At 45.6% G+C, this 7,509-nt stretch overlaps 1 long non-coding RNA gene across 1 annotated transcript; it reads right to left on the reverse strand.

Moving 5' to 3' along the window:
• Positions 1-3,719: 3,719 nt before the first annotated feature.
• LOC119312402 lies at positions 3,720-7,247 on the reverse strand. Its single transcript, XR_005151322.1, has 4 exons — positions 6,737-7,247; positions 6,379-6,461; positions 5,108-5,262; positions 3,720-4,001 (listed from the first exon to the last, which is right to left on the reverse strand). It is a non-coding gene; the product is annotated as an uncharacterized LOC119312402 (long non-coding RNA).
• Positions 7,248-7,509: the final 262 nt, after the last annotated feature.

Below are 7,509 nucleotides of genomic sequence, written 5' to 3' on the forward strand. Positions count from 1 at the left end.
GGTGCCGCGTTTCTAGAAGTTGGGCAGTTATTGTCCGGGAAACAGCACAACCGCCCTCGTTTTTTGCTTCAAAAGTCCACGCGCATGGAATTTCCATGCCATGTTCTGATGTTTCCACACTATAATATAATGCTAGCTTTAGTGGTTTATAACTTGAAAATGTCGGCTAAAACGATGCCCCTGCCTGTAGAAATCTTTTTTAAAAAAACTTAGAAATCTCTCTTTTTAAAAGAGGATCTTTGTGGAGTGGCGTGAGATTAGTATAGGATTAGCGAGGGTGCTGTTTTATAGTACGACCGTTTTTTGTGCTAATTCGATTGGTGGTTAGCTGGCGGAGGCGCATTGGACTTGAAGGATAAAGTAAAGCATAGGTGTGAAGGAGGGGCGGATAAAGTAAAGCATAGATAGCGAGATGAGATCCTCCTGATGAGCCTGCCCCGTTCGTCACGCAGTTCGCGGATAAAAATCTTGCTACGGACGAGTCGTCTGATTATTCTAGCGGTAGTTTAATCTCATCTCCAGTCCTCCTCTGACCGGAGGCGGGAGCGGCGTTGCTTGACGAGATCAACGCCATACGAGTGACTAGGTAGGTAGGTGTGCAGGAAAACGGAAGGTGGTGGGGTTGAGTTCAAGTTCAAACTTGACTCCACAACGGCCGCGGGAAAAAATCAGGTAGGTAGCGAGTTTATGCTTGAGGCTCTCTTCACTCTCCGGAGATGGAAAAGGAAAAGACAATTTCGTGCTTTAGTTCACTTGTGTCTGCGTGTACTGTGATCTGAGTTCGTTCCGTTGCATACTGTAATAGAACAAGTATAATAAGATGATGTGAGAGGGCTGTAAAACTTAAAATAATATATTGTTGCTGGGAGAGAAGAGAAGCGGGCTACTAACACCCGGCTGTAGCACGTGCTTGTGAAAGAAGTAGATGGGTCATGTATCGAGAAGTAAGCTATTTATTCGCATCTGACTATTATACTTGCCGGCTATAAGCTTGGCTATAGACGATGTGGCAACATCTTATAGCCCGCGGCCGGTTAACCATGTTCATGGTAGTACTAGTCCACACCAATTAATGACATCTTGGTACTAGTCGGTGTTTTCGTAATTTTCTTGAAAGGGATCCTCCGGTTCTTGCTTCTTCCGTTTTTCTTCTCCTGTCCTGGCGGCGAACGAACTGGCCGGCCGGTCAGCTACGATGCACGTACGTAGGTAGGGTAGGAATGTAGGATGCCAACGCGCCGCTCATGTCGTGTCTGGGCTGGACGTGGCAAGTTCACGAGCCGAAAGGGCACGTCGACCAAAACGGCCAGGCGCGCGCGGTTGGTTGGATCGGATGGAGATCCGCCGCCGTTGGCTCGTGGAGACGGAAATGCGAAAACGGAAAATCCCACGGACACGGATGTCCCGCGAGACACCTGCGGTAGATTTGGCTGACGGGCGACTAGGGCGCCATGCGGCCGTGCGTAGCCTCCTGGCTCTAGCGGCGCGTGCCGTCAGCTCGTCGGAGCAGGAGATCCCCGGCGACGCGTACGGCGTAACCCTGCCCTCCTAGCCAACTCATCAACTGCGAAACTAAGAGCATCTCCAGCCATTCGGCCCCTCAATGGCTTGAAATAGCGTCGTCTGGGAGCGAACCGGCGATAAAATCGGCTTGGAGGCACGTGTTTCCAGCCGACCCCCCAAGTTCGCCCCCAGCCGTCGATTTCGGCGCAATTTGGCCCAAATGCGGCCCACAGACGGTGTGTTTCGGTACAAATTCAAAAAAAATAAAAATTATCACATAGTTCATCACAGAAATCAATACAAATTGAATAGTTCAATGAGTCCATCTAATAGTTCATCACAGATACTAATTTGCATTGCTGGCGAACAGGCCGGCCAGAGCGATGAGGACCATGAGGTGCTCTTTGTCTTGGATGTCGGCCTCGGCTTTCTCCTCCAGCAGCGCCGCGAATACCTCCTCGTCGTTCGAGTCCATCGTTGAGCAGACAAGCCACCGAACACCTGGCGGGCGTGGTAGGCACGCAGGCGCCGGTATCCCCGCTTGCGTGGCCGGAGCGCCAGAAAGCTCGCCCAGCAGCGTGATGGAGGATGCCGCGGCGAACCCTCTCTTTTCGGTAGGGAAATGGCCTTCCTAGCGGCGGTGGGCAGGTGGGCGTCGCTGGGATCGGCACGGCGGCGCAAGGGGTAGTGCGCGGGCGAATCTGGACGTGGGAAAATCCTTTTTCGCCTGACGGTGGTGGCCCATGCGCCGTTTTTCCCTTCCACCGGAGCCCCCAAGCGTCCCCACAGGCGGTATTCGGCGTCCTGGGGGCCGACTGGGTTTTTTTTCCGGCGCCGGCGTAAAAAAACTCATCCTGAGGGGCTGTTGGCTGCGCGAATAATGGAGATGCTCTAAGACTACACCGGAAGAAAGCTACTCCCTCTATCTGTATTTATAGTGTCAAAAATGATCTTATATATTATGGACGCAGAGAGTAGCATTTTACCTTCGATAACCAACATTGCGCCAGGTTCTTCTTGCATGTTGCATCCATCGATGCTAGCTGCAACAGCTTCAAGGCCTACTTAGGCCTCGTACATTGGGAGATGCTTAGGAAGATGCTTAAAAAAATAAACCGGATTTTTCTGAAGCACCGGTGGCTATTTTTATAGGAGAGACGCTTAGTTAAGCGTCTACCCTGTACAAATAAGCATCGGTGCTTAAGGAAATCTGGTTTATTTCTCTAAGCACCTCTCCTAAGCACCTCCCATTGTACAAGGCCTTACATGTCATCACTTGACCTACATTGTAGCCATCAGAATGTGTATTTCGGTAACCCTGTCATGAAGGAAAGAAACTCGCTATGTTCTCTCATAAAAGTGCTCTCTTTTATCCACCAAAAAAAGGTTCTCTCGTAAAAAAAGAGTGGATCTAATGATGAGAGGCACAAGGATCCTTGGAGTCCCATAGCTTCCAAAGAATGGTAACATTCACCGATGGCTAGATGTCGTTGTAAGGACGTATAGAGTTTGGATGTCCCAAACATGTTCAAAACCTGGGTGGAATCAGGGCACTGAACGAAGATGTGAAGAGCATCCTCGAAGGGGACATCACACCTAGAACATGCGGTGTCGAGGCCGATGGTCTTGCGGAAGAGAATGACCTTGGAGTTGAGGCAATCTTTGAAGAGTGTCCATATGAAAGATCTGAATCTTGATGGGCACCCTCGAGGACGAAATGATAGTGGTGATGTGGTTCTCCGTAGTCTCCTTGCACTACAAGAAATCTGTTAATACGTGACGGATACAATCCGTCACCGACCTGTACAAAGTTGTCATGCAAGGGCATACGTGACGGATTTCAAATCCGTCATGTATATCGCGTCATAATTTGACCACTGCATGCTCCATGACGGATCATCCAAAACCGTCACGAACCATGACGGTTCTTAGCCATCATGGATAGCAGTCAACTAACATGCTCATAACGGCGTTAACTTGTCTACCACGTCATCATCTGATGTGGGATCTGACGTGGCAGCCCATGTAGTAGTCAGCCCATCAAATCTTTTGGCCCACTAAATTTCAGCTCAATGCAAGTGTCGGCCCATATAGTAATCAACCCAATTATTAGAATTTAAATATTAAGATATGGCCCGCTAATTTCAATCCAGTGACATTAGCCCATCTCTCATTTCTCTTGGTCCATGAAAATTTAAGGCAATAAGAATTTGACAAAAAATATCTCATCTCATTAAAAAAGAAAATTACATAAACACAGTAGATAATACCTATACATGAGCAAAAAAAAAGACCCAAATAAGATTAATTTTACAAGCACATCTTGAAGACCACTATGCTGCTCCACAACCAGCATCGTAGTCATCAAAGCGAGGCCCAACGCTCGTCGGACGTCAACCACAAGTCATCCAACGTTCCTAGACATTATATCCACCCCTCCACACCAAAGTCGTGAGAACAAATGTCTTCGTTGCTGAAAATGCTCCATAAACCAATATCTGCCATGTGATGAAAAATATGTCACATTATAAAATATTATAGCCAGTACGTTAAACTAGAATTAACTTAGTACTCCCTTTGTTCCTCTTTTTAGAGATTTGAATATGAATTACTCCCTTCACTCATTTTGCTCCGAATGTAGTCTATATTAAAAATTTCTAAAAAGACTTATATTTAGGAACAAAGGGAGTACACGTAATGAAGTCATATATTTTTTTCACTCCCGCAATGCAAAGTAGTGCAACAAAATCAATCATGCTATGAAAACATTCTGAATTTCCTATGATGCAATCTCATGTGCTACGAAATATAAAGTATGTGAAACTCAGAGAAAGTATAAAAAGTCAAGGGGAGAACTTCTGTACCCACTATAAGAATAAATAACATAAGTAATACTTTTATTCCGGTAACAAAGGCAAACATCAAAACAAAAAGGAAACAAACCCTTTTTCATCTTAATAAGGTTAATATGCTACAGGAGAATAATAATATCATGGGTACTTTCCAACAACAAAGAGGATACTACCTTCTCATACAACAGAGAGGATACTTGTTTCTTTTGTATTAACAAGACAACAATGGAAGCATAATTAAAGGCCACATCTATTCAAGCAAACATATAGTTACTTGAAAGGAAATTAAAATCCAAGTAACAATAATACCATAACAATATAAACAAAATATACACTTACAGTTCTAAGATGCTGATGATAGAAGTACAATTTTTAGGTTTGCTCTCAAGTACTACATATACAGATCTGTAAAATAATTCCATTCTAGCAAGATAAAGTGGCAGCTGAATTTGTATCTAACAAGCTCGACTTCCAAATTAACTCCCAAAGGATGAGTACCAACACAACATGAAGACCAGTGCATGTTAGAAAAAAAATAGCTACATCATATTATGTGGATTAGCATTAGCTTGCCCCGATTAAATAACGTGTAATAGTGCAAGAGAATCAGACCCGCAAAACCATCTGTAAATAATCAAACTCACATCTCAGAAACTGAATCCACCTCTAAACTGAACCAAAACATGATTTGTATTCGGATTGCAAGTGTCATCCAGATTTGGGGGTAAAGTCGAGAGATGGGAGAAGCTCACCACGCTAGGAGGGAAGGAAGACGCAACCATTGGTGAGCTTGTCCACGCGAGATAGGACACAGGGGCCAAGCGGGTGCTGGACTTGCTGCTCCATCTCCTCCGGCGAAGAGAGCTCGTCGGGGATGGCCGCTTCGAGGAGGGCGTCCTGTACACCGCTGGATGGGTGGAGAAGGCAATAGGCATTAGTAGCACAGAAATCAACCCTAATAAATAGTTCATACTTGATAACACAAGCAGCCTTTCCAATATGATGATTCTCAAGAAAGAGAAAAACATTATCCAAGAAATCAAGGAACAAAAGTGAAATGCTAGATAGCAGCATAACCATTCATTCAGGGAACATAAGAGGTGGCAAAAGCAGCAGCAAGTAATCCTTATAACTAGAGGCTAAGCATCCAGAGTTGGCTATAGTTAGCTACTTCATAGCAACTAACACCGGCCAATAAAAAGTAGCACAAGTACTAGATACCTATGAGGGTGTGAACTTGGTGCCAATCAGTTGGCCAACCTTGTGGATATGGAGATCTTGTTTGTACCAGTACAATTAGCAAGCAGTTGTCTATTATCGAAGCCATTTCATTTGCAACGGTATCATAATAAAAATGTAATGTAAAATCCTGGTGTTGTGCACTAGCACTATAGCAACAGTACTTATCAGAAATTACATTAGCTTCTTAAAAATGGAAAGGAGGAATTGCATCCTCAATCAAGTATGCTGGCAACCAAGGCTGGTTATGAGATCTCAAGGGCCCGAGGCGAACTAGAAAACTGGGGCCCATACAAAGCATGGCACCAAAAAGAGTGATTTATATTGACCAAAGGTGATATATATTGTTTTGAGGAGCTTTATCGTGAACGATAACAAGGTGTAATCCATTTGAAAAAAGGTGTGAAGCTGATATATGTACACAATGTGATTGAAATTCATGTAAAGAAGAACAGTGGTATTAGATCTTATGGCGTTTCTATTTTTTGTTGTTGGAAGTTAGACAGATGGAAGACAATAACTTATCTTTTGCCAAAATCATTTTCCCTTAGTTCTGGTACAAGTTTGTAGTATTTCTACAGGCACAATCCGACATTCAGACTTGGACCAATCTAACAAAATGAGATTAATGTTGGAAGCTGATATAAATACAGTCAGAGGATTGACCATGGATTTTCAGCATGAATTCATCATAAAATTCGCCTAGCTAGAATTAACAAGTCCTGACCCAAATCATACACAAAATCAGCAGAAAAGAAAGCACAGCAGAACCCCATGTTGTTACCTGGTTGTCAACCCAACAGAACCCCCAATCAGCCGATTAGGCAGATAAGTATGGCGCACCAATTAGCTGGCTGTCGCAGAACCCTATAGGCAGATAAGCATGGCGCATCAGCAATCAGTCGTACTGTTTGTTAAAAGAGTATTTTGTCCATGTGTAGAAGCAAATACAGAAACTGATCTTGATAATATTTGGCATACCCAATAACAGATTAAGGAGCATATTTGATAGCACAAGCAGCAATTTTTCCCCAAAATTAAAAAGAAGATTACCAAGCTACAGACTAACCACATCCAGCACCAGCAATTTGTCCCATCAAATGTTTACTAACGGCAGTATAGGCACAACAGCACAACCTTACCTAGCGCCATGGCCATTGTTCAGGGGCGGGGCGTGCTTATGTTGTACTGGCGCTTCTCCTTGGAGTTTGAGGATGAGGAGCAGCACACGCACTCGCCGCAGCTGTCGTCGAGCAGGACAAGCCACGGTGCCCACCCTCATCCCGGACGGGCGGCTACAGGGTGCGCCGCGTCCATGGATCCTACGGGATGAGGTCCTCCGTGCTGCCCTGCTCGAGGTGGACCATCAGGAAGCGAGGGCGCGCGTGGGGGCGCTGTAGACGACGGAGAAGAGGCGCCATAGGCGGCCGTAGAAGGGCCGACGATGAAGGCGATGCCGGATGCCGAAGAAACCCTAGCACGGGAAGTGGTTTTGGGCAAGCAGTTGAGGTCGATAGGGGGAAATCTTGCCGGAGGGAAGGATGGATCCGAGCGAGGCGAGCTCGGTGGTGTGCTCCACCCCGGCAATATCCGCCGGAATCGCTCGAATCGGGAGCGACGGCTGTGGCGGCTGAGGGAACGGAGGAGAGGATGGGGGTTAGGGTTAGATGGGTGTGGACTTTGGATTAAATAGGCTGGCTCGAAATTTTTGCCACCGCCCGCGTCAGCGACTTAAAATTTTGCACGTCCACGCGCGCTTTCGAAACTTCTGGCGCGTCCGCTTTTTTATTTTTATATATGCATATATACTGTTGACTACATTCAACTGACATATGGGCCAACCCACCAGCCACACACTATACATCAGTAGGAGTCATCGGTGACGGCCTGGATAATGTATAAAAAATCGAATGGC

The sequence above is a fragment of the Triticum dicoccoides genome, chromosome 5B (assembly GCF_002162155.2).
Source record: "Triticum dicoccoides isolate Atlit2015 ecotype Zavitan chromosome 5B, WEW_v2.0, whole genome shotgun sequence".
Lineage (NCBI taxonomy): Eukaryota > Viridiplantae > Streptophyta > Magnoliopsida > Poales > Poaceae > Triticum > Triticum dicoccoides.